Source organism: Hemitrygon akajei, chromosome 12 (genome assembly GCF_048418815.1).
Source record: "Hemitrygon akajei chromosome 12, sHemAka1.3, whole genome shotgun sequence".
NCBI lineage: Eukaryota > Metazoa > Chordata > Chondrichthyes > Myliobatiformes > Dasyatidae > Hemitrygon > Hemitrygon akajei.
Window position 1 is genome coordinate 23977218 of NC_133135.1, and position 26580 is coordinate 24003797.

A 26580-nucleotide genomic window follows, 5' to 3' on the forward strand; every position below is an offset into this window, starting at 1 on the left:
AGACTTACTATTGGAGGGTATTTATCCCTTCTTTATAATAATACGTCTAATTGAAACTATATTACCATAAGGTAATTAATGTGAAGTCAAACTGGCTTTGCACTGATGTTAATGTTGTCCTATAAATGCACACCTAGTTGGTTTGCACCATTTTAATTCTGTTAAAAAGGCTGGTATTTAGTACTCAATTAAACGTGGGTATCTTGAGAGAAATTTTTATTGCAGCTAATTGAAACCCTTTCACCCTTAATGTCACTTCTTTCCAGTACAAAGTAATATTTTAAAAAAACAAACTATGATATGAAATGATTTATGTGCCAGTGACAAGACCTTGCATAACTTATATATTTTTCATTGTCAGATTAATTTCTGCAATAGCTTTGGTTATTTTGTTTCCAGATTCTCGACTTGTTCTGACTTCATCTTAAAAAGATAAATCATCGAAGAGATCAATCTACATATAACATCAACATTTCAATTTGACAGTGATCTGAAGCATGGAGAATACAGTTAGGAAGAAGAGATGAGTTAACACGCTCCACACTCTGTCTAGGCGGTTGGTGTTCTTTCAAAAATGTCTTTCAGGCGCAGGAGGTAGCTGCAATATTAGACTGAGATTTATGCTAAGCAGGTCTATACATAGGGATTCTTCACTAATTGTTTCCTTCATAGTTGTGACCATGGGTTACTTGTGTTGACAAGAAACAAATACATTAATTTAGCTGAGGCATAAGAGACCTCAGATGCTGTAACCCGGAGCAACAGACAAACTGCTTCAGGACGATGCAGGGTTCTGACCTGAAACATCGACCATCCTTTTCCCTCAACAGATGCCGCTTGACCCACTGAGTTCCACCAGCAGCTTATTTTCTGCTTCATTTAGCCAAGGTCTGACTGTGACATAACTCAGTTTGCGAAGCTGCTTTATTATCATTAAAAGGATGTGGAAAGACATTAACAAAATGGCAAATTACTGCCTATAATGTTGCAGAAGATATTTTTAGCTGCAGGTGAGGGATATCAAATGAGCCAGGTGTCAAGTCATTGAAGTCTAGTGAATTGTTTTTAATTATGCTTGTTCAAGTTCTGAGATAAATTTGCTAAAAAAAACATAGGGACAAGTAGGTCATTTACCTGAATTTGTGGCTGTGGGTGAGTGGTTAGAAATTTGCATTGGTATCTGGGGATTGCTTTTGACTCTTGTCATATAATCGACAATAAAGTAGATGAGCCAAACATTGCGTTATCTTCTCCTATCTTTTGGTAAGCCCAACATTGTAATATGTAGCGTCATAAAACCATAAAACATAGGAGCAGAATTAGGCCATTTGGCCCATCAAATCTGTGCCACCATTCCATTGTGTCTGATCCATTATCCCTCTCAATCTCATTTATTTAGCAATACAGTGGAGAGTAGCGGAGAAATGGAGTCTTCCCTCTGGCCGTAAGGCTTCTGAACTCCCTGCTGCTTTGCGTTCGAGGCATCACTGGTTAATCTGTTCCATACCTCACAGTATTTAATTTATGCACTTCAGTTTGTTATTTATGCATGATTCATCTGTTGATTTTATCTTTAACTTCATAACTTATCATGTGTAATGTGTGTTATTTGTATCACTGTGGTTTACACCCTGGTTCGGAGAAACATTGTCCCATTTCTATATGCATTATATAACCATATAACAATTACAGCACAGAAACAGGCCATTTCGGCCCTTCTAGTCCGTGCCGAACGCTTACTCTCACCTAGTCCCACCTACCTGCACTCAGCCCATAATCCTCCATTCCTTTCCTGTCCATATACCTAACCAATTTTTTTTTTAAATGACAAAATCGAACCTGCCTCTACCACTTCTACTGGAAGCTCATTCCACACAGCTACCACTCTCTGAGTAAAGAAGTTCCCCCTCGTGTTACCCCTAAACTTTTGCCCCTTAACTCTCAACTCATGTCCTCTTGTTTGAATCTCCCCTACTCTCAATGGAAAAAGCCTATCCATGTCAACTCTATCTATTCCCCTCATAATTTTAAATACCTCTATCAAGTCCCCCCTCAATCTTCTACGCTCCAAAGAATAAAGACCTAACTTGTTCAACCTTTCTCTGTAACTTAGGTGCTGAAACCCAGGTAACATTCTAGTAAATCTCCTCTGTACTCTCTATATTTTGTTGACACCTTTCCTATAATTCGGTGACCATCACTGTACACAATACTCCAAATTTGGCCTCACCAATGCCTTGTATAATTCTAACATTACATCCCAACTTCTATACTCAATGCTCTGATTTATAAAGGCCTGCATACCAAAAGCTTTCTTCACCACCCTATCCACATGAGATTCTACCTTCAGGGAACTATGCACCATTATTCCTAGATCACTCTGTTCTACCGCATTCCTCAATGTCCTACCATTTACCATGTATGTCCTATTTTGATTAGTCCTACCAAAATGTAGCAGCTCACACTTATCAGCATTAAACTCCATCTGCCATCTTTCAGCCCACTCTTCTAACTGGCCTAAATCTCTCTGCAAGCTTTGAAAACCTACTTTGTTATCCACAACGCCACCTATCTTATCATATACATGAATACAGTTAAATAAACTTGACTTCCAGCCCTTCAAGCCACGCCATCCTAGCAAACCCCGACAACCCCGATTTAACTCTAACCTAATCTCGGTTAGGGTTAACCTACCCGGTACATCTTCGGACTGTGGGAGGAAACCGGAGGACCTGGAGAAAACCCAGAGGGAGTACAGGAAGGACATACAGAGCGGAGTAGAGGGAGGAATAACAGAGACTCCTTACAGAATAGCGTGGGAGTTGAACTCCAAACTCTGGAATGCCCCAAGCTATAATAGCGTTATGCTAACTGCTATGCCACTGCCCATTCTCCTGCCCTCTCCCCGTAACGTTTGACAACCTTACTAATCAAGAACCTATCAACCTTCATTTGAAATATACCCAATGACTTGGCCTCCACAGTTGTCTGTGGTATTGAATTCCACAGATTCACCACCCTCTGGCTAACGGAATTCCTCCTCATAGAGACTTTATTGAATACTAGAGACCCCCTCAGGATATCTAGTATTCAGTTTACATATTTCGCATTGAGATGTGCTATGCTGGTACATTTCTGAGGAACTGCTGCAAATTAGGATGTGATAGAGGAGATGAGACTGTGTAGGGGTGAATATTAGGGAACTTGGCACTAATTGAAGGAAAGGAGGGAATTCTTTCCAGGGTCCTTACCAATCACTGCCGCCAAAGTAAATGATTCAAAAGGATGCAAAAGCAGCTTGCGCTCACACAGCGTCTTCCAGGCCACAAGATGTCCACAAGAACTTGACTGCCAATTACCTACTCTCACAGTGCGAGTGCGTGAATAATGAAAGGGAAAAGGTGTATGTCTGGTCTTATTTCAATTGCGCATTCAGGGCCACATGTTATAACCAGATGAGAGGCAAAGCCAGATTGACATGGTTAAATATTTGCGATGAACATCAGAGTGATAAAAGCAAGCATATCCATTCAAAAGTCAAATCCTCAATGAAATGAGGTGGGGTCTAAGCCTGGAAGGTTGTTGTGTGGGTGGAGGAATGTAGGTTTCTAAGAGCAGCCTTTGAGGCCAGCCAATAGGCGGTCTTTGTAATTAATTTGCTAATTAATGCCAAAACAAAGGATAGAAGTTTTACACAGGGCTTTTCCTGAAGCTAGAATTGTACAGCTCTATATTATTGACTGGACTTTAGTTTCAAAGTGAAGACACAACGTGAAGCATTGTTAGAACTAATTCAATAAATTGTGATTTGAGACAGTGAAATTGCTCATTTTTGAATTACGTACCTTTACCTAGAGTAATGTTGAAGAAGTTATGTCATTTCTGCTTTAATGACTTAACTTGTACAGGATAAGCATAATTTTACACCCTCATTATAAATTTGCAATTCGCACCGCTTTACGAATTAAAATTATGTAAATAAAAAAATAAACAAGCAAATCAAATTGTAGTGTTTGTAAAGCATGTTCCTATTCATTAATGTCTATCAAGATTACTAGGGAAGACACACCAGGAATTCTCATCAAAATGCATGATGAGGATCAATTGGAAATGTACATTTCTATTTTACCTGTTTTCTTCCATGCAGCCTATTTAATCAGCAGGCACAGTTATTCTGTTTTGTACTGCTTTTCTTAGACCTCACAGTTTCACTTTAATCCCCTGCTTGTTCTTAATTAGCGTGACCTTCCCGTTTGATCATAATGAGGATTGACGGTGATTTTCCCTGGCATGCTGTCAGAGAGTGGGAGGAGGGTCGCTGGGCTCATACAGTTTGTTGTCTTCCAGGTACTTTTAATGAGGCTAGTTCACAGTTAGACTTTTGTAAGCCGTTGAAATAAAATGAAACTGATTTTCTGAAATATGAGACTATTTGTCTGTCAAGCCCACGAAGGAATAATTAAATAAAATAGACTGAGCTAAATGGTTAGCACTCTCACAAAAGCTGAACAGGCTGGAGCTCTTTCCTCTAGAAGGTAGAAAAGGTGACTTGACAGAGGCTTCTACTAAAGAATAATAGTGTTGGTCATACCTACATTTGTGATTGGAGAATGTGTTGAATCTGGAATGTGATGCTATGTAGAGTAGTTAAGGGAAACTATGTACTTCAGGTAGAAAAGAGTGGAAGGTTACACTGATTGTTGAGATGAAGATGGGTAGAAACTTGTGTGTAGAATTTAGACAGGAATTATTTATTTCTGTGATGGATACATTTTGTAGGTTAATAATGATTTTAGAATTGTCCAGACACAGAAAGAAACCACCTTTTGTTCCAGTTTCTTTTACATTGGTCTTGTCATCGGAGAGCCCAGCATGCAGGGCCTAGTGTCTGAGATCCTGGTCATCAGAGAGTTCGGAGTTTGGGGCCCTCATCCTTTCACCACTATCAGTGGGTCCTGGTGTCGATACTGAAGATCAGTTCCAGAAGGTCGAGCAGAAGTCCAGAGGCCTGTTGGCTGGAGCTAAGTCTATGAATCCACTGGGGAAGTCAGACCCCAACGTCCGTGAAGCCGCGAGTCCACTGGAGAAGTGAAAGCCCAACTCTGTGAATCTGCGAGACCAATGGGGGAGTCAAAACCCAATGTCTGTGGATTCACAAGTCCACTTGGAAGCAAAAGCCCGATGTCTTTGGGACTATGAGTCCACTGGAGGCTGGAGGCCGGAGCTGGCCTCAAATGGGGTTCAAGGTCTCTGTATGTGGGTGGGAGGGAGGAATAGGGCTTTTCCTATTGCTGTTCTGTTGCTTGTTGTGTTGTGCCGCTGAGATGTGTGGTGACACTTGCTGGCTGACCCTGTGCATCTTTAGATTGTGTTGACTGTTAATGCAAATTATGCATTTCACTGTATGTTTTGATGTAAATGTGATAACTAAAACTTTTCCATGGATTGTCAACTTGTGGTGGTGAAGCTTGTGTGGTCCTGAGATCCCGAGAGCAATGCCATCTGGAGCTATGCTCCTGGTAGGGTCACCCATAGTGGTAAGGTCGAGGGTGAGGTCCCTGACAAAGAACAATCCAACCAAGACCTCAACGGTGGAACAGGCGGATGAAGTTACTTCAAACTCAACGGCTGTGAAGGCGGATGAAGGCTTTAACAAATCCATCAGCTCCAATCATCATGGTTTCCATGCAATTGGAATCAGTTGGTTGATTTGTGAAGTATCGTGTGCTTCTTGGAGTGCAACATCAAGTACACATTAAACAAATACACACACAAGCGTCTTCACTCTGTGTCCACGGAACGAAGACCATCATCCTCGACCTCGAGGGATACCCACGACGAATAATTAAAAATGCAACAGAATTTGAATCCAAAAAATGCACCGATCAGTTTCACAGATGTCACAGAACAATACAGCGTAGAAATAGTCCTTTCAGCCCATTGAATTCATACTGAACATTAAAAAACCATTTGTACTCACCTAATTTATTCTCCCTACATTCAAGTGATTTTGAATGAATGAATGATCTTTATTGTCATTATACATAGATACAATGAAACTCTGTTTGGCTTCCTCTCAGGCAATTAAATAAAGCGGTAGATAAAAACAAGACAGTAATAGAAAAACAGTATTAAATAGATAAGATTCCAGATTCTACAACATACCCAGCCATCCACACAAAAAGTAGTTTACAGTAGTGAATTAACTTGCAACCTGCATGATTACCAGATGTGGGAAGAAACCAGAGCACCTGGTTACAGGGAGAACATGCAAACTCCACAGAGACAGAACAGAGGTCACTGGAGCTACAAAGACGAAGCTCTAAAAGCTACATCGCGGTGCCTTGTGTGTACACTGCTTGGGAAATGCCAGCAATCTCCCTTTGGGGGTTAGTAATCTGATCTACTTCGGAAAATTGCATGATCTATTCTGAACTGGAAATTTTGGACGAGTGATTTCCTTCACTGGTGAAGCATGGAAATAAAATCCTTCTCAACTGGTTTATATCTAAGAACCGTCTGAACCATGGGGACAAAATTTTAATCTTTTCCAACTAATTCTATCATCATGGGAATGGATCTGGAACACTTGATCTAAGCCATGCCTTTCATGAGCCAACAATGAAGTTTGCTATAATTATGGAAATATTTGTTGATATATTTCTTGCTTTGCATATTTTTAACATAGCTTCTGGTTCTGCTTTTGGACTGCTGAGAATGAAATTTCCAGTCAATCTCTTTCCTTCAGCCAATTATCACTATAAAACTAGTTTTATAGATGATCACATTGCTGATGATGTTGAGGTTGTTAAATGCATATTGGCTTCCTTATTTTTTTACCTGATGGGTGATGAGTAAGTATTTTAAGATGTCTGATGTAGTGAAAAATCCTATATAGAGATACATCACAGTAACAGGCTCTTCTGGCCTAATTAACCCATGCTACCCAATTACACCCATGTGACCAGTTAACCTACTAACCTACAGTCTTTGGGAGGTGGGAGGAACTGGAGCACCCAGAGGAAACCCACGCAGTCATGAGGAAAATGTAGAAACTCCTTACAGACATCACCAAAATTGAACCTGGTTCACTGCCACTGTAATAGCGCTATGCTTTGTAAGCTTCTTTCTTCTATTTCTCTGTGCTCTGGTGTCTTGCATTTATAACCAATCAATGATATTCAGAATCCAAGAGAAAAATATTACAGATGCTGGAATTGAAACAGAAAATACTGGAAATATTCAGCATGTAAGGCAGCATCCGTGGGGAGAGAAACTGTGATAATACTTCAGGCCAAAGACTATTTACTGGAACTAATTAGAACTGATTATCAACTATGTTATAATCTGTCCAAAGATTAACCTGTCACGATTAGATGGTAATGATTATTACAATTACTTACAGTCCTGTGATAGTTTCCACTGATTTGTAATCTTATCACTCTTTCCTTAGTTTTGTACACAGTAAACGTCATAAGTTACTATCCAGCTGATTGGACCTGCATCTCAAATTCCATCCATCCACACGGTGGTTTGTTGATGGCTTAAATTACTTCATTGTTTAGTTGTGGCAAATAATTTTTACAACCTGCACATGGACCATGGTCCTTTATACCTCTCCCATCCACAAACTTATCCAAACATCTCCTAAATGTTGCAATTGGACCCGCATCAACCACTTCCGTGGGCAGCTCATTTTGCACTCGCTCCACCCTCTGAGTGAAGAGGTTCTCCCTCATGTTCCTCTCAAATATTTCACCTTTCACCCTTAACCAATGATTTTAGTTCCAATCTCACCCAGCCTCAGTGGGAAATGCCTGCTTGCATTTACCCTTACTTAGTGTTGTCTGGCTTAATTTTAATAATTTTGGGTTAAAACTCAGTTTAACTTGACAGCTTTGAGTTTCTTCTTGCTGGTTGTACAAACTTTCCATATACAGTACCATGCAAAAGTCTTAGGCACTCTAGATCTTTATATGGTTTCAGATGGTATGGCCTCCACAGAGCCCTGATCTCAACATCATTGAGGCTGTCTGGGATTACTTGGAGAGACAGAGCAAGCAACACAGCCAAAGTCTGTAGAAGAACTGTAGCAAGTTCTCCAAGATGCCTGGAACAAACTACCAGCCGATTTCCTTATAAAATTGCACAACAGTGTACCTAAGAGATTCGATTCAGTTTTGTACTGTTAACTGCATTTTATTTTAAATTTTTTGATATTTAGAAACTTCTTGTTTCATAATTTTTCAAAGCATCTTCGCTTTACATAAATTTTTACATATTCCTAAGACTTTTGCACAGTATTATATACATACAGGGCCTATAAAAAGTATTCACTCCCCCCCTTGGAAGTTTTCATGTTTTATTGTTTAATAATATTGAATCACAGTTGATTTAATTTGGCTTTTTTGACACTGATCAACAGAAAAATACTCTTTTTGTCAAAATGAAAACAGATCTCTTCAAAGTGATCTAAATTAATTACAAATATAAAACACAAAATAATTGATTGTTTAAGTATTCACCCCCTTTAATATGACACACCAAATCATCACAGGTGCAGCCAATTGGTTTTAAAAGCCATACAATTAGTTAAGGTGTCCTAGCTATATATTTACACCTGTGTGCAGTCAAGGTGTTTCAGTTGATTGTAGTAAAAACACACCTATATCTGGAAGGTCCAACTGCAGGTGAGTCAGTATCCTGGCAAAACCTACAGCAAGCAAAAGAACACTCCAGGCAACTCTGCAGAAAGATTACTGAAAAGCACAAGTCAGGAGATGGATACAAGAAAATTTCCAAGTCACTGAATATCCCTTGGAGTACAATTAAGTCAATTGTCAAGAAATGGAAAGAATACGGCACAGCTGTAAATCTGCCTAGAGCAGGCCATCCTCAAAAACTGAGTGACTGTGCAAGAAGGGGACTAGTGAGGGAGGCCACCAAGAGACCTATGACAACTCTGGAGGAGTTACAAGCTTCAGTGGCTGAGATGGGAGAGACTGTGCATATAACAACTGTTGCCCGGGTGCTTCACTAGTCACAGCTTTATGTGAGAGTGGCAAAGAGAAAGCAACTGTGAAAAACACTCACATGAAATCTTGGCTAGAGTTTGCCGGAAGACATGTAGGAGACTCTGAAGTCAGCTGGACGAAGGTTCTACGGTCTGATGAAACCAAAATTGAGCTTTTTTTTGCCATCAGAAAAATGCTATGTTTGCCGTAAGCCAGACACTGTACATCATCAAAATGCACTGTCCCTATCATGACACATGGTGGTGGCTGCACCATGCTGTGGGGATGCTTCACCGCAGCAGGCCCTGGAAGGCTTGTGAAGGTAGAGGGTAAAATGAATGTTCTAAAATACGGGGAAAAACCTGTAGGAAAACCTGATGCTGTCTGCAAGAGAAATGCAACTTGGGAGAAGATTTGTCTTCCAGCAAGACAATCCTCCCAAGCATAAAGCCAAATCTACACAGGAATAGTTCAAAAGCAACGAAATTATTGTCCTGTAGTGGCCAAGTCAGAGTCCAGACTTCAATACAGTTGAGAATTTGTGGCTGGACTTGAAAAGTGCTGTTCATTCACAATCCCCCTGCAATCTGACAGTGCTTGAACACTTTTGTATAGAAGAATGGGGGAAAATTGCAGCGTTCAAATGTGCAAATCTGATAGAGACCTATCCACACAGACCTGAGGCTGTAATCGCTGCATCAACTAAATACTGATTTGAAGGGGGTGAGTAATTATGCAATCAATTATTTTGTGATTAATAATTGTAATAAATTTAGACCAATTTGTAGAAATCTGTTTTCACTTTGACACGAAAGAGTCTTTTCTGTTGATCGTTGTCAGAAAAGCCAATTTTAATCCACTGTGATTCAATGTTGTGAAACAAAGCATGAAAACTTCCAAAGGGGGAGGGAGGGATACTTTTAATAGGCACTGTATATAAAATTTAGTTGCTGGAATTATTTATGTGGAAATACGTGGACTCTGAGGCAAGTAGTTCCAGGTTCGAATCTGGCCGGCTCATTGCATGCTTTCCATCTGTGCTGTGTTGAGCATCAAACTAGCAACTTGGCCTTGTAAAAAACAGACAACAATGTTATATTCCATTTGGGTAGCCTCCAAATTGATGATATGAACATCAATTTCTCTAACTTCCAGTAATCCCCCTCATCCTCTATTCCCTCTCTCACCTTATCTCCTCATCACTTCTCTCTGGTGCTCCTCCCTCTTTCTTCCACGGGCTTCTTTCAGACTCCCCCTTCTTCAGTCCTGTATCTCTTTCATCAATCAACTTCCCAGCTCTTTACTTCATCTTTCCCCCTCCCGGTTTCACCTATCACCCGTCTCTCCTCGCCCATGTATCTACCTCTAGTCCTGCCGAAGGGTCTCGGCCCAAAACATCGACTGTACCTTTTTCCATAGATTCTGCCTGGCCTATGGAGTTCCTCCAGCATTTTTGTGTGTTTTGCTCGGATCTCCAGCATCTGCATATTTTTTTCTTGTTTGTTAAAGAAACGGCAAGCTTGCTGCCAGAACTGAACAACAACAATATTAACCATTGATTAGTAACAAATGATAGAGCAATCTAACTCTCACCGCATCAGTTGCTTACAGCCAATCTAACCTGAAGTTTCCAGACTTCCCATGAATACTGGAACATAATATAGCTGTTGCAGCATTTTCTGTGTTATTGATCCAGATTTGCAGCCTCTGTTCTCTCTTCTGTCTGTGTCCCTACTTTTGAAGATCCCTTTTCCTATGCCTTTGGTGAACCTCATGTTGGTGTTACGATTGAGCTGAATCTTGAGGCTTGTTTATTTCTCTTAAGTCGGTAACGAGGGGAAAGAACTGATCAAATATTTTAACACTTGTAATAGACTCTCTGTGCTGTCGATAGGTCAGCATCCTGAAGTATCGACTCGGATTGACTCTCTCCCCAGATGTTTTCTGACCTATGGCGAGTTTCCAAGGCTTTTCTGTTCTTATTTGTAACACAGGCAATGATTAATAGTCAGGATATGATTTTTTTCAATGGGGAGGCGGTGTTGCAATGGATGGAGTTGATGAGCATTGGAAAGAAAACATCACAGTAGGGAGATGGGAACAATGGGGTTGTTTTAAGAGCTGCAGAGAATCAAAGTGCTTTGTTCACTGTCATAAGATGATACGAGAAAACTCTAAAATTATGGCAGAAGAACTCATGGACATTTATATCAGAATCCAGCTTCTTGACAAGCCTACGTACAGTTAGCGACTGTAGTTAAAATAGCAGCAGGGTGAAAATTATTAACTTTTTCTCACTCAAGGTCCTTCTACAGAAGGATAAGCACAATGGGCCAGATGGCCTATTGATAAAACAAGTTGCCTCTCTCACCTGTCCTCAAGGAACAGCACCTGCAACGTGGGATGTTTGAGAGAAATAAATGTTACCAGATGAACATTATTCCATTTACTGCTTTCAGACTATTTATACTGATATTGCTACTAAGCAAGTTATTTAAATAAATTGCAACTGAAACAGCATCTTAATTGCTTAAACTGATTTTCACCATATGTGGGAATGATTTATACTTTGAAAATCCGATGCCACAAGTTTGTTAGAGGATCGGTTTAAACGCAGACAGGGAATGCAATGCCGAGGGAAGATGGTGAATCCACCCACACAGTTGTTGAATATGCCTTGAAGCAGAGACTTCAGCATATCTTTAAAATTGATCAGGATAATATAACTGAGAGATGAGAGAAGATATATCTGTCTGCTTTAGGCAGGATTTTAAGCCATATGGTAAACTTCTCACTTACATCTGGAGGGACTGCAGCTGGAATTGCATTATGGATAAAAAGCATTGATTTTAAAAGATGAAGATAAACTGCATGTGGAAAAATATCAGTCTGTTCTATCAGCATTAGTTCGTCCTCTGAAGTGGAGCCAGCTTGTTTAGTTATTGCCGTGTCTAATAAGACAGAGCACTGTACAGCAAGGCTGTAGTCAATTTTTTTTTGCTGTAGCAGTGTCTAAATGCCTGGATGTTTTGCATGATTTCTCCGTAGGGAATTTAAATTTGGCTAAGTAAATAAAATTCACGAGTTAAACAAACTGGTCTCGGTTATGGTGGGTATAAGATCATTGCTGAAGTATAGCCAAAAGGATATTGGAGAACTCCTCCATTTCAAGAATAACTGTCCCTGAACCTGGTGATGTGAGTCCTGAAGCTTCAGTACCTTCCTGATGACAGCAGTGAGAAGAGAACGTGTGGGGGTCCCTGATGATGGATGTTGCTTTCCTGCGACAGCACTCTGTGTAAATATGCTCAATAGAAGGGAGGGCTTTGCTTGTGATGGACTGGGCTGTATTCATCACCTTTTGTAGGATTTTCTGTTCAAGCGCATTGGTGTTTCCACACCAGGCTGTGATGAAGCCAATGGATATACTCTCAACCACACATTGATAGTAGTTTGTCAACGTTTAGATGTCATGCTGAATCTTCACAAACTTCTAGGGAAATGGAAGCAGTGCTGTGCATTCTTTGTATTGCACTTAGGTGCTGGGTATTCTCCACCTCTGATCCCCTAATGAGGACTGGCTCATGGACCTCCATTTTACTCCTCCTGAAGCCAATAATCAGCTCCTTGGTCTTGCTGACATTGAGTAAGAGGTTGTTCAATAAAAACAGTATAAATAAGCCAATTTTAAAATCTGCCGACAAATTCCACATTGTCGACACAGTCCGCATTAGAACCCAGAAAAGGTAATCTGATTGTGTACGATTGTAAAATATACTTCACTTGCCAAGAAAGTAGAGGGTGACAACCTTTTGTGCACAGTTCCAATTCCTTTGTGCATGCACACACGCACGCCTTATGGGGAACATTGATTATTGCAGATTCTGAGTGGGAAATTAACTGAAGCAGCAACTGATAAATTTTACACTTTGACATGAGAACACAACCACAGTCAGTGCCAGCACAAATCTGTTTTCATAGGTTTATCTTTGTGTTGTTGTCTGTTTTTCTTTGCTCTATGTGGTGACAACAAAATATGGTCTAAGTACTATTTCGTTTTGATTTGCTTGGAGTAAATGCCTGCAAAAGGAAAAGTAAAACCTGCAAATGGAAAAATAATACTGAGGGAAAGGGAACATTGACGATCAGCTCAAGTGAGTTGTGGGTCTGAGATTTGATGAAGCATCTAGTGAAGGATCTTGGCCTGAAATGTCGACTGTTGATTTTGCTCCTTAGATGCTGCCTGACCTGCTGAGTTCCTTTGGCATTTTGTGTATGTTACTCTGGATTTTCAGCATCTGCACAAAAACAAGAGTTTGCTTTCCCTTCAGTTTCTCCTCACTATCGATTAGACTGCCTCACTATTGGACAGGCTGAACTGGCTGTGCTCAGCACTTACAAAGGGAATTGCCAGCATTCAGCCGCTCCTCAGTAAGTGTGGCCCGGACCAAAGCAGACACAAGGAACTGCCAATGCCAGGATCAGTCTTGATGCAGGGTTTCGATCTGTAACATCGACTCTTCCTTTCCTCTCACAGGTGCTGATTAATCTGCTGACTTCCTCAGCAAATTGTTTGTGGCTCCTGGGTGAAAGCAGCTCTGCAGTAAGCCTGGGATGAGCTGACTTGCATTTTCCACGTGGTTTTGCTGGGATTCAGGAGTAGTAGGTGTAGGAATGGAATCCTCTTTAAGATGCACTGGGATGTCTAATTTCAATGCTCAGAGGGAGAGGGTGAGCTCAATTATTTGTGCTCTACTTTGAATATACTTTTGAATATAGAACATAAAAACAATAAAGGCCATTTGGCCCACGATGCTGTACCTACATTTTAACCTACTCTAAATTTAATCTAAATCTTCCCTCCTACATAATGCTCCATTTTTCTATCAACTGTATGCTTATTGAAGAGTTTCCAAAATGTCCTTAATGTAACTGCCTTTACCATTGCCCCCCAACAGGGCATTCCATGCACCCACCACTCTCTGTTTACCTCTGAAAACACCCTATACTTCCCACCAATCACTTTTAAATTATGCTCCCTTGTATTAGCCATTTCTGCCCTTGGGGAAAGCTTCCGGCTATCCACTCGATCAATGCCTCTTATCATCTTGTACACCTCTATCGAGTCGTCACCCCTCCTCTTTTCTCCAAATGGAAAAGCCCTGCCTCTTTCAATCTATCCTATCAACTTTATTTTTTATTATAATTACAATTTTAGTTTAGTCTTTAAGGAGCTTTAATCCTTATTATAAAATATATTATTGATCTTTTAATCATTTAAAGCAACATTAAGAATTTAAATGTCTCTGTGCATTTAAAAAGTTTACAATATTGATAGGAGCCTTCAGGGGTGTTCTGGGGGAAGGACTGCATTTGGTATGACTGTCAATTCTGGGACCAGAAGCCCTGGGATGATGTGAGCTGATTGGTGTTGGCATGGAGAGGATGTTGGAGGGAAATTGGTGGAGGTGTTGTTGGAATCTGAATATTGAGCACTTTATTATAATTTTCAGGATATAGGCATCACTGTTAAGGTCAGAATAATATCAGGTATCCCTGGGGTCTACTCATTTCAATTTGACTTCCCATTTCCATTCCAGCGTGTCAGCCCATGGCCTCTCCTACTGCCATGATGAGGTCAAACTTAGGCTGGAGGAGCAACACCTCATTTACCATCTGGGTAAACTCCAACCTGATCAAGTTTTCCAATTTCCATTAATTCTCCCACCTTCCTCCTTCTCATTTTTTCTATTTGCCATTTTGGTTACTCCCAACCTCTTCTGCTTACCTGCCCATCACATCCCTCTGATGCTCCTCCTCCTTTTCTTTCTTCCATGGTACTCGCCTCTCGGATTCCTTCTGCTTCTTCCATCTATTCCTCTCCCAGCTTCCTTTATTCCCCACTGTGGCCATTTGCTTCTCACCTGCCTATGAATTCCCCCTGGGTCCTCTCCTCCTTCCATTTCTCCTATAATCCACTCTCCTCTCCTCAGATTCTTTCCTCTCCAGCCCTTGACCTTTCCCACCCACCTGGCTTCACCTACCACTTCCAGGCAGTTCCTTTCCCCTCCTCCCACCGTTTAATTCAGGCATCTCCCCCCTTCCCTGTCAGTCCTGAAGGAGTCCTGAAATGTCAACTGTTCGCTCTTTTCCAGGGTCACCGCCCGATCTGCTGAGTTCCTCCAGCATTTTGTGTGTGTTGCACCTATTAACTTATCATTTTGTTTTACTTGGGGTTCCATTCACTTTAATTCAAGGGGTGTGAAAAACAATTCGGGATGATTCCTATTAAAGGGGCATACATCTACTATTAGTCATTCTTATAGGAATGACCTTGGTCTGCTGAATGTGTTGGTTCTCTAGATGCCTCTGAAATATGACAACAGTATAAATCCATGCTGCAGAATCTAAAGGCTGGGACAGTAAAGATGTGTTCTTATTTCTTTTTACATTATAGCTAGCCATTGCTTTACTCATCGAGGATGTGAATTAGCTCTAGCTTTGTATCAGAGTTGACATGGACTCACAAGTGCAGTGTTATGAAATATGGGTGAATTACCATAGATAGATATCTTAAAAATATCCACATTGTAAGTCCTTCAGAGTATTGCTGTGCAGTATTCACTTTATGTGTCACTGATGAAACCAGGAAAGAGAGTAGTTTAAATATCCTACACAGAAATTGAACTATAAAACTTCAATGTTGGAAATAATAAAATTTGCCAAAATTCCACTTAATTTTTTTCTTCCTTTTCCATTTCTGAATTTGGTTTCCAGTTTATATTAAGATATATTTAATATTTTCTCTGCAACTACCGGTACTCTTTCCAAATGCGTTTCCAGTCTGCTTTCCACTTGATAGATTTACCGACTGTTTTGGCGTTATAAGCTGGGCAGCAGTGCGATGATTGATGAACACTTTTCATGGTGGTTGAGGTCCCTTTCTCCGATGTATCTGAATTAGCTCTGGTCTGCTCTGGCAAAAGCAATTTAGATCACTCCTGACTGCAAAATGCCTCACGAGAAAGGTCCCCAGAAGCAGGTTTGAGAACAATTGACTGGTTTAGATGGAGCTGCTTCGAAGCAGCATAGTGGTTCAGAATGAACTGAGTGAAGGTGGACAAGTGAAAATCTGAATTACATGTTGGGAAATTGAATCAGAATTTGTTTCACTTGTTTCTGTGAATTCATATGGTTTTGCAATCTTCCCCACTTACAATGCAGCTATTCCAGAATGTAGTGAGGTTATATTGTGTTATCGTTATTATTTCCCTTTTATGAACACTGTACATGTTCTCTTGGACATTTTATGTGGCCATGATCCCAACTGTGCGGATAGAGAAAGCAGCTTGCTTCTGTCAGCTTTAGCAGTAGATTTGTACAGTTAATCATTAACATGAAGTCTAAAATCCTCATTTAAGATGAGGTGGAGAGCAAGTGAAGTAGAGGTAGTTTAAGTGAATTTAAATCCCATTTGGATCACTGGAAAAACTTTTGTTGTCACCGATTCACTTGACTCTGAGAACTTGCACTTGTTCCTCAATCACACTTTATTTCCTTGTGCATAAAGAGAACAGCGAGGTCCCTGTCACCACACTGTTCTGGAGTCTGAACCACTATCAATGCTGCCCCTCAGCTGCATCGCTTCCATTTCACACACTTCTGCCGACACCCTATCTTCTTGTCACCCCACCAGGAATGGGGTTCCTTTTGTCCTTGCCTACCACCTCAGTAGTCTGTGTCCAGCATATAATTCTGTGTAACTTTTGCTATCGGCAACAGGATCCCACCACCAAGCACATCTTTCCCTGACCCCCACTTTCTGCTTTCCGCAGGGGATTCCCTTGTCCATTCGTCCCTCCTCACTGATCTCCCTCCTGGCACTTATCCTTGTAAGAGGAACAACTGCTACACCTGCCCCGACGCCTCCTCCTTCACCACCATTCAGGGCCCTAAACGGTCTTTCCAGGTGAGGCGACACTTCACCTGTGAGTCTCTTGGGATTATCTTCTGTGTCTGGTGCTCACGGTGTGGCTTCCTGCATATTGGTGAGACCTGACATAGATTCGGAGACTGCTTCGCCGAGCACCTACGCTCCATCCATAAGAAAAAGGGGGATCTCCCAGTGGCCATCCATTTTAATTCCACTTCCCATTCCCATTCCGATATGTCAATCAATGGCCTCTACTGTTGTGATGAGACCACACTCAGATTGGAAGAGCAACACCTTGTATTCCATCTGGGTAGCCTCCAACCTGATGGCATGAACATCAATTGCTCAAACTTCTGGTAATGCCCCATCCCCCTTAACCATTCTCCATCCCCCTTTCCTCTCTATCACTTTATCTTCTTGCCTGCCCATCACCTCTCTCTGATGCTCCTTCCCCCTTTTCTTTCTTCAATGGCTTTCTGTCCTCTGCTGTCAGATGCCCCTTCTCCAGCCCTGTATCTTCTTCATCAATCAACTTCCCAGCTCTTTACCTCACCACTTCCCCCTAGTTTTACCTTGTGTTTCTTCCTCCACTCCCCCATCTTCAAATTTTGACTCTTCATCTTTGTTTTTTTTTTTCCAGTCCTGATAAAGGATCTCAGCCCAAGACATCGACTGTACTCTTTTCCATAGATGCTGCCTGCCCTGCTGAGTTCCTCCAGAATTTTGTGTGTGTTGCTTGGATTTCCAGCATCTGCAGATTTTCTTTTGCTTCTGAACAAAGAAATGCCATTTTTATACAAATGTCTAGCAGTTATGGATATTGACCAATTAGCTAACTTGTGTATACTTAAAATCTTTATTTGCAAGATCAATCACCATTTGCTATTTAGGTTGTAAACATAAATAGAAACTACAAGCTAATAACTGATCTGTTGAACTTTCTCAACTAATTGTCCCTTAGTTGGTGTGTGTGATAATAATAATCTTTGATAATGTGCTTATCTTAGTAAGCCAAATGGCTCTTGCCCCCTGCTGAGAAAAGGGAAGCTATGCTCTTCAAAGAGCTTTCTTAAAGAACCTTTCTGGTTTGGACATTGTTAACCCTTGCCTGGTCACAACTTCCACTCCCTACAATGAGTATGACTGTAGCCATGAACTAACCAGCTCTGTTACTCCAGATCACCCAGTGGGGAATGATGTCCACAGGAGGCAGATCCTGAACTATTATCTGTCCTGGAATTTCCTGCTGTGAGAGCTGTCTCCTGATGGAAGTACTGGGTTGTAGAATCATTCTGCGCTCATAGTTAAGAACAAGCTAGTGTGATTTCTTCCCCAGTTCAGTGACTACCAGCGAGGTTGCCTGTTCTAACTGAAATCTTGTGCTTAGTAGCTTCTCACCTATAATACTGCACATACTCATTTTGGAGTTGTGAAATGTTTATAATTTCTTTAGCCAGTTTTCAGCTCTCGTGCATGCAGGAACGATGTTTTGTTCATGCTGAAAGATTAACTTCCCTACTCAGATTTCTCACTTGTATGGATTATGATGAAGGGCGGGTTTCTATGTTGCAGTTCTCTATGACTCTGCACCCAGAGGCCACTTTATTAAATACACCTGTACAGCGAATGCAGATGTCATGAGGTGGGGACAAGGGTGCTGGGAGAGGACCCACATGCAGGATACAAACACGTCTTTCTTGGGTACAATAAAATAGCGTTTATTACTCGTTACACAGAAAATCGGGAAATCGAGGACAAAGAGGAACACAAACCTCGACTAGGGGACTAGGGACTTGGATCGCCACAGACCTGGGACTTGGAAACAGGGAACTGGGACAGCCGTGAACCTTGGACTTGAACCCTGGGCCACGGCCCTTGGAGACTGGGACCTTGATTCACCGCCGCCAGACACTTGGATACCATGGATCGCTGCAGCCAGAAACGTGGACAAGGAATCTTGAACCAGGACTCCTCCTTCAGATCAGGCACCGAGCCGGGACTCTTCGAAGGGTAGACATGGACAAGGGGCTTAAACGTCGAGTCAGGACTCTGCCTTCCACTCACTCCAGGTAGATTGACCTTGCCCGGACCCACTCTGGCGAAGGAAGGGGAATTGCTGGTACTCCGATGCGGGCTGGGTCACTCTGGCGACGGAAGGTGAATTGCTGGTACTCCGATGCGGGCTGGATCACTCTGGCGACAGAAGGTGAATTGCTGGTACTCCGATGCGGGCTGGATCACTCTGGCGACGGAAGGTGAATTGCTGGTACTCCGATGTGGGCTGGATCACTCTGGTGACGGAAGGTGAATTGCTGGTACTCCGATGCGGGCTGGATCACTCTGGCTTGTCGTAGCGATGGCGACTTGCGAAGGCTTCTTAACACTCTCACCCCGAACGGTTAAAACCAGGGGTTTATAAGCTGCTGGTTCGGGTCGAGAGTAGATCACCTTAATTGCCAAGCTCAAGGGACGTGTGAAACAGAATTAGAAGGGAACAAGGCATCAATGGTCCGGATCACAACCTAACTAAATTTAAAGGGGAACCGATCCGGACCATGACAGCAGATATCAAGTCAAGTCACTTTTTATTGTCATTTCGACTATAACTGCTGGTACAGTACACAGTAAATGAGACAATGTTTTTCAGGACCATGGTGCTACATGAACAATACAAAAACTACACTAGACTACAGACCTACCCAGGACTGCATAAAGTATACAGAACTTCTCTTTTGTAAGAAGACATCGAGGCTTTGAGAGGAAGTGCGGCGGTGGCCATTTTCAAATTGCTTCTCAGATCGGAGTTCTGAGAGGCGGGACTGCGCAGGCGCGTGAAGGAGGCCTGGGAAGGAGGGAAGATATAAAAAGAACGCAGCCTTAAGCAGCGGGCAGCTTCGTTTGCGGGCAGCAGAGTGAGCCGGGAGCAGAGTGTAGGGCTTGGGCTCAGAGGGCTTAGGTGGAAGAGGGCACAACAGGCTTATCTTTTAGTTCTCCTTGTTATTTTCAGTTATTCGGGAAGTATGAGTGTGAGGGCAGCTTGTTGTTCTCGGTGTCGGATGTGGGAGATCCTGGAGTCTCCGAGCCTCCCGGACGTCCACATCTGCGCCAGGTGAGCCGAACTGCAGCTCCTGAGGGACCGAGTTAGGGAACTGGAGCTGCAGCTCGATGACCTTCGCCTGGTCAGGGAGAGTGAGGAGGTGATAGAGAGGAGTTACAGGCAGGTGGTCACTCCGGGGCCACGGGAGGCAGATAGGTGGGTCACGGTCAGGAAGGGGAAGAGGCAGGTACTAGAGAGTACCCCAGTGGCTGTACCCCTTGACAATAAGTACTCATGTTTGAGTACTGTTGGGGGGGACAGCCTACCTGGAGGAAGTGACAGTGGCCGGGCCTCCGGCACAGAGGATGGCCCTGTAGCTCAGAAGGGTAGGGATAGAAGAAAGAGGACCATAGTAATAGGGAACTCGATAGTCAGGGGTTCAGACAGGCAGTTCTGTGGAGGTGATCGGGAGTCCCGGATGGTAGTTTGCCTCCCTGGTGCCAGGGTTCGGGACGTTTCTGATTGAGTCCAAGATATCCTGAAGTGGGAGGGTGAGGAGCCAGAGGTCGTGGTACATGTAGGTACCAATGACATAGGTAGGAAAGGGGAAGAGGTCCTGAAATGAGAGTATAGGGAGTTAGGAAGGCAGTTAAGAAGAAGGACCGCAAAGGTCGTAATCTCGGGATTACTGCCTGTGCCACGCGACAGTGAGAGTAGGAATGGAATTAGGTGGAGGATGAATGTGTGGCTGAGGGATTGGAGCAGGGGGCAGGGATTCAAGTTTCTGGATCATTGGGACCTCTTCTGGGGCAGGCGTGACCTGTTCAAGAAGGACGGGTTACACGTGAATCCTGGGGGGACCAATATCCTAGCGGGGAGGTTTGCTAGGGCTACAGGGCAGACTTTAAACTAATAAGATGGGGGGGGGGGGTGGGAATCAATTTGAGGAAACTATGGGAGAGGAGGTTAGTTCACCAGTAGAGCAAGTAAGTAGACAGTGTGTGAGGGAGGAAAGGCAGGTGATGGAGAAGGGATGCGCTCAGCCCGAAGATGTAGGGGAGAAGAAAGAAAAGGATAATAAATTTGAATGCATTGTTAGGGATGAAAAGAGAGGAGGAGGTGGAGAGTATCTTAAATGTATCTATTTTAATGCTAGGAGCATTGTAAGAAAGCTGGATGAGCTTAAAGCGTGGATTGATACCTGGAATTATGATGTTGTAGCTATTAGTGAAACATGGTTGCAGGAAGGGTGTGATTGGCAACTAAATATTCCTGGATTTAGTTGCTTCAGGTGTGATAGAGTAGGAGGGGCCAGAGGAGGAGGTGTTGCATTGCTTGTCCGAGAAAATCTTATGGCAGTGCTTTGGAAGGATAGATTAGAGAGCTCCTCTAGGGAGACTATTTGGGTGGAATTGAGGAATGGGAAAGGTGTAGTAACACTGATAGGAGTGTATTATAGGCCACCTAATGGGGAGCATGAGTTGGAAGAGCAAATGTGTAAGGAGATAGCAGTTATTTGTAGTAAACACAAGGTGGTGATTGTGGGAGATTGTAATTTTCCACACATAGATTGGGAAGCTCATTCTGTAAAAGGGCTGGATGGTTTAGAGTTTGTGAAATGTGTGCAGGATAGTTTTTTGCAACAATACATAGAAGTACCGACTAGAGATGGGGCAGTGTTGGATCTCCTGTTAGGGAATGCGATAGGTCAGCTGACAGATGTATGTGTTGGGGAGCACTTCGGGTCCAGTGATCACAATAGCATTAGGTTCAATATAATTATGGAGAAGGACAGGACTGGACCTAGAGTTGAGATTTTTGATTGGAGAAAGGCTAACTTTGAGGAGATGCGCAGGGATTTAGAGAGAGTGGATTGGGTCAAGTTGTTTTATGGGAAGGATGTAATAGAGAAATGGAGGTCATTTAAGGGTGAAATTATGAGGGTACAGAATCTTTATGTTCCTGTTCGGTTGAAGGGAAAGGTTAAAGGTTTGAAAGTGCCATGGTTTTCAAGGGATATTAGAAACTTGGTTCGGAAAAAGAGGGATGTCTACAACAGATATAGGCAGCATGGAGTAAAGGAATTGCTCGAGGAATATAAAGAATGTAAAAGGAATCTTAAGAAAGAGATTAGAAAAGCTAAAAGAAGATATGAGTTTGGTTTGGCAAATAAGGTGGAAGTAAATCTGAAAGGTTTCTACAGTTATATTAAAAGCAAGAGGATAGTGAGGGATAAAATTGGTCCCTTAGAGAATCAGGGTTGTCAGCTATGTGTGGAGCTGAGGGAGATGGGAGAGATTTTGAACGATTTCTTCTCTTCGGTATTCACTAAGGAGAAGGATATTGAATTGTGTAAGGTGTGGGAAACAAGTAAGGAAGTTATGGAACCTATGACAATTAAAGAGGTGGAAGTACTGGCACTTTTAAGAAATTTAAAAGTGGATAAATCTCCGGATCCTGACAGGATATTCCCCAGGACATTGAGGGAAGTTTGTGTAGAGATAGCAGGAGCTCTGACGGAGATCTTTCAGATGTCATTAGAAACGGGGATTGTGCCGGAGGATTGGCGTATTGCTCATGTGGTTCCATTGTTTAAAAAGGGTTCCAGAAGTAAGCCTGGCAATTATAGACCTGTCAGTTTGACATCAGTGGTGGGTAAATTAATGGAAAGTATTCTTAGAGATAGTATTTATAATTATCTGGATAGACAGGATCTGATTAGGAGTAGCCAGCATGGATTTGTGCGTGGAAGGTCATGTTTGACAAACCTTATTGAATTTTTTGAAGAAGTTACGAGGAATGTTGACGAGGGTAAGGCAGTGGATGTAGTCTATATGGACTTCAGCAAGGCCTTTGACAAAGTTCCACATGGAAGGTTAGTTAAGAAAGTTCAGTCGTTAGGTATTAATGCTGGAGTAATAAAATGGATTCAACAGTGGCTAGATGGAAGATGCCAGAGAGTAGTGGTGGATAATTGTTTATCGGGATGGAGGCCGGTGACTAGCGGGGTGCCTCGGGGATCTGTTTTGGGCCCAATGTTGTTTGTAATATACATAAATGATCTGGATGATGGGGTGGTAAATTGGATTAGTAAGTATGCTGATGATACTAAGGTAGGAGGTGTTGTGGATAATGAGGTGGGTTTTCAAAGCTTGCAGGGAGATTTATGCCGGTTAGAAGAATGGGCTGAACGTTGGCAGATGGAGTTTAATGCTGAGAAGTGTGAGGTTCTACATTTTGGCAGGAATAATCCAAATAGAACATGCAGGGTAAATGGTAGGGCATTGAGGAATGCAGTGGAACAGAGAGATCTAGGAATAACAGTGCATAGTTCCCTGAAGGTGGAGTCTCATGTAGATAGGGTGGTGAAGAAGGCTTTTGGAACACTGGCCTTTATAAATCAGAGCATTGAGTACAGAAGTTGGGATGTAATGTTAAAATTGTATAAGGCATTGGTAAGGCCAAATTTGGAATATTGTGTACAGTTCTGGCCACCGAATTATAGGAAAGATATCTATAAATTAGAGAGAGTGCAGACACGATTTACTAGGATGTTACCTGGGTTTCAGCACTTAAGTTACAGAGAAAGGTTGAACAAGTTAGGTCTCTATTCATTGGAGCGTAGAAGGTTGAGGGGGGATTTGATTAAGGTATTTAAAATGTTGAGAGGGATAGATAGAGTTGACGTGAATAGGCTGTTTCCATTGAGAGTAGGGGAGATTCAAATGAGAGGACATGATTTGAGAGTTAGGGGGCAAAAGTTTAAGGGAAACACGAGGGGGTATTTCTTTACTCAGAGTGATAGCTGTGTGGAATGAGCTTCCTGTAGAAGTAGTAGAGGCCAGTTCAGTTGTGTCATTTAAGGTAAAATTGGATAGGTATATGGGCAGGAAAGGAGTGGAGGGTTATGGGCTGAGTGCGGGTAGGTGGGACTAGGTGAGATTAAGAGTTCGGCACGGACTAGGAGGGCCGAGATGGCCTGTTTCCGTGCTGTGATTGTTATATGGTTATATGGTTCTATAACAGTGCAGGCATTACAATAAATAATAAACAAGACAATAGGCAACGCAGAGGTCAGTAGGTTGGTAGTCTGGTGGCTTGGGGGAAAGTCTGTTACATAAATAAACAGCTGAATGGCGGCGTCTGGGATTCCATCTGTTTCTGTACTCCCGCCGAGTATTTTGTTGCCACAGATGTGGTCCAATTTAATGTCCATTAGACAGCAGAATGGACGGGAGAGCCAGCCGGCTAGGGCTTACTTTTTTCCTGGCATGGACTCCTGCCCGCTCGCCTTGCTTCTACTTCCTCCCACACTGCTTACGATGCCCAACCTCTGGCCACCGGCATCAGGCGACTCCGAGGACTGCAGGCCCGATTCCCTCAGCAAGCCGAGGTCGCGCAATCCAACCAGCAGATTTTCATGAAGGTTTGTTTTTGGGCGATCTCTATTGTAGCAGTATCTGGCGATGGTAGATAGTCACTCTGTTATCCATTGCCCTAAACACTAATTGTGCCTTAAATTAAATTAAAAAACTAAAGTAGCACCAGATCTGAAAGGCTGCTGCTGCCGTGTGCCGTGCCGCCTACAGGATACTGATACCTAATCAGCCAATCATGTAGCAGCAATTCAATGCAGAAGAGCATGCAGATATTCAGCTGCTGTTCAGACCAAACTTTAGAATGGGGAAGAAAGGTGATCCAAGTGACTTTGATCATGGAATTATTGCTGGTACCGGACAGGATGATCTGAGTATCTCAGAAACTGCTGATCTCCATGGACTTTCATGCACAACAGTCTCTAGAATTTACAGAGAATGGTCCAAAAAAACAAAATAAGAACATCCAGTGAGTGGCAGTTCTGTGGGTGAAAATGCCTTGTTAATGGGAGAGGTCAGAGGAGAACGGCCAGACTGGCTCAAGCTGACAAGAAGATGACAGTAACTCAATAACCATGCATTACGACAGGGGTGTGCAGAAGTGTATTTCTAAATAGAGGACAAGTCAAACCCTGAAGTGGATGGACTACAGCAGCAGAAGACCATGAACATACACTGAGCGGGCACTTTGTTACGTACGGGAGGTATTTAATAAAATGGTCACTGAGCGTACAGTAGATTTTGCAGCTGCCAAGCTTCTCTGCCTCAAATTAACTGTTTCTCCTACTTTAGATCTGGTTCCACCAGGACAAAAATCAAACATAATTAATTATGAAAGGTCTTCAACTGAAAACATTAATTACTTTAGTGTCTGCAGTTCTCCCCAACCTACTGAGTACTTCCAATGTTTTCCACTTTATTGCAGCAACAGAAGACCATGAACATACACTCAGTGGGCACTTTACAGGAGGTACCTAATGAAGTGTTCATGTCTCGGAGTCTGGTTCTGCTTAACAAAATAGGATATTTTTCATTGTGAGTGCATAAACCTTTGCTTTTCGATTTAAGTTTGTGAAGAAAAATTCAGTCTTAAATGCCATCCATGTTTCTATTGCAATGAGTTGCCCGTCCCTGCAGTCACTTCACCGACTGATGCATTTTAGTACAAGGTACAAACTAATGTTAGTATTTTTGGCACTAGATTCATATTCTTAAAGCGGATTGCTTAGTTGTCCTTATAACGTGCATTGTCAAGGTACAGTTTCAGTGGTGTGCATGGACCCAGTTTAAAAAGTAAACATATTTGTGCTTCACAACAATTCTTCCTGTGATTGTCATTCTCTTGCCCCAACTCCATTGAGATTTTAAATCCCAATTTTCTCCCAGCATCCAATTGTAGCCTCCCACGCTACAGTTCTCAATTTTTAATTTCTCTTTTATTTAGCGATACAGCACAGAATAGGTCCTTACAGCCCAACGTGTTGCTTCGTCCAGCAGCTCACCAATTTAACCCTAGACTTATCACAGGACAATTTACAACAACCAATTAATTAACCTACTAACCGGTACATCTTTGGACTGTGAGAGGAAACCTGAGAACATACAATCTTTCTCACAGAGAACCCCAGATTTAACCTCTGAGCTCCAACTGTAATAGCACTGCACTAACTGCTATGCTACCATGACACCCAAATTTGGACCCTTCCCTCGAGCTTCCAGCCGTCCCATACCCGATGCTCTCATTCTCTCCACCTACCCCTATTTATCTCCTTTGCAAAGGGCTTTGAGTGCATTAAATACGTGATATCAGATCCTGAGAATCAGGTTTATTATCACTGACATATGTCCTGAAATGCATTGTTTTTGTGGCAGCAGCATGGTGCAAGAGTTTAAAAAAAAATCACTAAGTTACAATAATAGTCAGGTAGTGTTCATAGGTTCATGGACTGTTCAGAAATCTGATGGCAGAGGGAAAGAAGCTGTTCCTGAAATGTTGATTGTGGATCATCAGGCTCCTGTATATTGTCTCTCATGATAGTAATGAGAAGAGGGCATGTCCCAGGTGGTGAGGGTCTTCAATGATGGATACCAACTTCTTGAAGCACTGTATATTGCATATAATGTCTGTCACTAAACTGGGGCACAAAAGTATTTCTCGGCCTTGCACTTCACTCACAGTACATGTGACTGTGTTGGAAAGAATAGCAGGTCACAGCTGTG